Here is a 5,031-nt window from a genome sequence, read left to right on the forward strand (position 1 = left end):
CATGTTAGTGATGCCATGGAATGTCCAAGTCAAGTTTAGATGACATAGGCAAGTTTGGTCGATTTGTTCTCAAGCTTTATGTCAATGTGAAGACCACCCAACATGCTACTAAATAGTTTTGGTTACGTTCTATCAATATGAAGGCAACCAATTTGGCATGTCTCGAATGAAAAGTCCGTTAAGTCAACTTGGGCCTTTGATTGAGGTGAAAACACTTGTATCTAGATTTGAACACTCCACAAGAATGGCTTGCAAAAGAAAATTATGAATTGATTTTGATGCCTTAACAATTGTGGTGGAAACTTACATTCAAATTTGACTACTCCCCTGTTCAACAATGGCTTACAAAAGAAACGCTTAGGTGACCTTGAGCTCGAAAAAAACTCAAGTCTTGCAACGTGAGGTGCCATTCACTAAAACTAAAACTTCAAACCAGATGATAACACAACTAGAGACATAAGCTTTGAGGACTTCATACCAATAGGCTACAAGACCAAAAATGAGTATCTACCCAGCGTAAACAAATTGCAGTCCCTAAATTAATGTGAAGATTACTAGAAACTTGAACTTGAGTGTACACTTTGCCCACTCATAACACAATAACAATCAATAGATTCCATTGTGAGCATGCCTCCCATACCATCATACATTTTTTAAGCTTGAGTTGCAAGTGAGAACGTGACCATAATTCAACAAAACAAAATCTATTATATTCAATGCAAGCAATCCACGTTGATACCAAGTCATTGAGAAACATGCTAGAAACTCAATTAGAACTTCTCATTCAAACCGCAACTGCATCCTTAGACTATGATGTTAGATCCGATGTTCGAGGAAAATGTGTCTCAACTTAATATTGTGTCGTTTTCAATTCAAAAAATTCCAACTGAGAGCATGGGGACAAGGAGAAATTCCGCCACATATTAGAGAAAAATATTGCAAAATCCCAAAAAAACAAGCTCATTTTCTAAAATTTTATCTTGGCAAATTCAAGAAATTTAGCTTCAAACTCTTATATTGGGGCTTGAACCAACAAGGTAAAGAACTCAAAAGTGAGTTTGAGGCTGAGCCAAGGCTCCCTTTGGTTAAGAAACATAAGAGTGACATCGCATTTAAAGGACGATGCCGAGCTGTCAGCCAACTCAAGATTGAATTTGAAATTTGAAATTGATCGGTGGCCGCTATCAACCAGTTCAAGATTCAATTTTAAATTTGAAATTGAAGGTTGTCAAGTGGGTCGTCAATCGTGTCCGCTTCAAGCCTCATACCTATAGAAGCTCGCTTGTCGTCTGCAACCAAGTATTTTGTGTCAGTGACGACCATTGTTGAGAGCTTCCCTGAAGTGCAATACTACACCAAATTCAACACACCAAACAAGGTGAACAACAGCAAGATGACCCTGATGACCTAACGTTGGAGACAAAGGAGGGATGCTAAAAAACAAAGGGAGATGACGTTATTGAGAAGGTGATTTACTGCTTCCAATGCAAAGAGGAACCTCGTCAATTGCTGAACAACATAAGAAACATTTGATAAGGGGTACTGACGAGCAAATACATGCCTTCTCAGAAGCGAAGATATTGCTAGTCATAAGCTACAGAGACAAGAAATTGATAAGAAAAGCCTAGAGTGGTGTATAATAGTATTGCTACCATTTTTCTACAATAGTGGTGCTACCTACAATAACATAGTACTATTGTTTCCATTTTCTCTATCATATCATTGCAGACACAGACACACATACACATGCACTCACTCATCTCCTTGGATTTCATTGTAGGGTTTGCATCTGCTTCTAATCTTTGGCATCCTAGAGATTGAACACCACTATTCCTCTAAAACAGCCTTCTTTGTTATATGTTGTAGATAGGTTCTTTAATTCCATGATTATTGGAGGTCGGTAGTCTCATCATACTGTATATTTTAGCATTGTTTAGTCCAAGTTATATAAAAATAGTTGTAAATTTGTACAAAAAGTGTGTTTATTATAAATTGCAAATGTAGAAATCATGTGTTTTTTTGTTTGAGCAGGTCTAAACCGTCATGGTGCAAGGTGACCTCTTACTATGTTAGTTGAGTGGTGGCATTTGTGACAATGGCTCAAGTTGTTGGCATAACATGGCTCACTTCTAGCGGCCCAAAAATCTCCTCAAGAAATTCCATTGTATAATTCAATGCAGCTTCAACCACAAAAACCATTATGCTAACATAAGACATATTTAGGAATTTTGGAAATTTGGGACAAATCTTATATCTTGAAGCTTTTCCAAAAGCTTTAGGTTTTAGCACCACGAAAAAGTAACGGGAGGCTTAAACCCGGTTCATAGATAGGTGGCCATGTTCGTGATGATATGGTATCCTACGTCAAGTATAGACGCCATATGCAAGTTTGGCCTGTGATCCTAGTTTTTCTTAAGCTTTACCTCAACATGTTACTCAGTAGCTTGGCTACATGTCATCAAGATGAAGATACCCAATTTGAGCACCAAGAGAAATTAACATGAAGCTTAAACATGATTCGTAGTTAGGTAGGCATGTTAGAGATGCCATGGAATGTCCAAGTCAATTTTAGAGTACATAGGCAAGTTTGGCCAATCTATTCTCAAGCTTTATGTTAGTGTGAAGACCACCCAACATGCTACTTGTTGAGCCAGCAGAGGAAGTGTTGAGCCAGCAGAGGATCACACCCACATTTTTGCTTACACCCATCATTTTGTAACCATTGATTGTAATAAATGTCTTTCCGACATTAATTTTGATTTGAGCCATTCATTAAGTAACGGGACTCAATTGAGTTTCCAGCTTGTAATTCCGAAGTAATTTCACTTGCTGATGTAATTAGTTAGAGATGTTCTCACCTCCAAGGCTAAGGTATATAAGCCAAAGTTTTGTAACCTAAGGGGATTCAATTATTAATCAAAGTGAGTTTTTGAGCGCCGTGACTGTGTCTGAGAGAGAGAGAGAGAGAGAGAGAGTCTTATCTTCTTGCTACGCGAGCTACGGGGCCGCCATTGGAGAAGCGACACCGCCATTGTGTTAGCAACGGTGAGAGCTACGCACAGATACCAAGAGTGCGCGGTATCGGCTTCTACGTGTGGTAAGTTCCTACGAGCTTCGGTGTGAGTTTTCTTCCAACTCGTGTGTCGGAATAGAGCGTGCAGCATATTTATAGAACCACAACGAGTAGAGCTACACATTAGTACCATCGGGGTCAAGTTTCGGTCACCTCTATTTTTCGGCCTGTCTTCATACGCGTTTGCCGCACGAAGTGGTTATAGGTTGATGTTGCAGTTCAAGTCTTTAGGGTGTTGTTCTTACCTAGTGTCCCTTGAGTTTGAGATCGATCCAATGATTCTAGATCCTGTTTCGTATAGCATTCGTTCGTAGTACGGATTTCAGTCACTTGCGTATTTTAGAACTTAGATTTGATTTCCTTAGTAGTGATTGTCATTAGAAGGTCGAGTAGGTGATTTGACACCCACCTAGTTGTTTCCATGCGCCTGCGGGTCAAGCTCCGTCCTCGTCTGACAAATTCTGTTGTTGGTTGAGTTCTCGCTATTTAGCTTCCGCTAGCGGCGTAACCGCCCTAACATTTGGCGCCGCTGCCGGGGACGAGATCCCTAAGTAGGTGACCTTAGACTAATCCTACGAGGTGAGTCGTATAAACTACTTTGTATACTTTAGTTAGAAAAGATCTAGGAGTGGTGGACTCCGAAGGTCTCGAGAGATACTAGGAAGTGGGGTATTCCTGGGTCTTCCGTGTTGACAGTATTTTTAGTTTAGCTTAGATTAGATTGTTTTTTATGGTGTTTAAGTGGTTGTTGACATAAAAAGCATTTGCTACTCCTTGTGTGGTAGTAAATCTCTTTATATTTTCAATTGCAAAAAATCCATTTTATGATTAGAAGTAGCTTAGGTAGGGCCTGATTTGATCCTGATCTAGAGCTATCAATTGGTGTTCTATTTGCTTGATGTGTTTGATTGCATGTTAGATCACTGAAAAAGTCGCTTTGGTAGTGAAATATGCAATAAACAAAGTTCAGAAAAATTTTCTGTGTAACTGATTGTTGCTGAGCACTTAAAAGAGCTATTGGAAGAGTTCTGTGCTGAAAAACTGGAAATCTGCAACTTTAGACATCATACGCGTATGATGTCTTAGGACCTAAACAGAGACTAAAATTGAAAATTTGACATTGTTAGAGTGTTTAGAATGGGGGTTTTACCCTAATATCAACTTAAAACAAGAGCATTAACACTCAAAGAAACCCAAAAAGACAAGTCGGAGTCCAAGAAACGCAAAGAATAGGAAATTTTGGATTCAGATCTTGTTTTTACATACAAACCTGACAAAAACACTTGAAACTCAATTATAAACATTGGAGAAGGCTTAAAACCAAGAATAGTCAAAATCTGGGACAAAAGACATCATACGCGTATAATGTCTTTTGGCACATCCACTGCTTATTTTTTATATATGACCTGACAAGATTGTTACAAGCACTGTAGGAAGCATAAATATCAAGTTTTGACCTAAATTGATGAAAAAGACATTATACACGTATGATGTCTTTGACCTAATTTTGGATATATTTTGATACTTTGCTAACACAGATCCATTGTAATAGCTGTCTAGAGGTTATATTTCAAGTTTCATCCCATTTGGATCACAATTGACCCAAAAAACAAGTCAAAAGCGGAAAATTGCCAAGAAAAGCCTAAATTAGCCATAACTTGCTCAAACAGAGTTCAAACTGAATTTTGTGAGTGAAAAGAGCATAAAGGGGCCACTGAGAGTGAGCATAACCAAAATAGTCAAAATCTGTGAAAAAAGACATCATACGCGTATAATGTCTTTTTCAGCATAACTGCGAAAAAATTCTCACTTGATGAAACAGAAGTTGTCCAACTGACAAGATTAAACAATTGACCAAGTATCAATCAGTTTGGATCAATTCTGACCACAAAAACTTGAGGAAAACAAATTGCCAAGACGGAAAAGTTAAAGTCCTTCAGGGGAATTGATGAATTTGA

Source organism: Adiantum capillus-veneris, chromosome 30, assembly GCF_014529385.1.
Source record: "Adiantum capillus-veneris isolate H3 chromosome 30, ASM1452938v2, whole genome shotgun sequence".
Lineage (NCBI taxonomy): Eukaryota > Viridiplantae > Streptophyta > Polypodiopsida > Polypodiales > Pteridaceae > Adiantum > Adiantum capillus-veneris.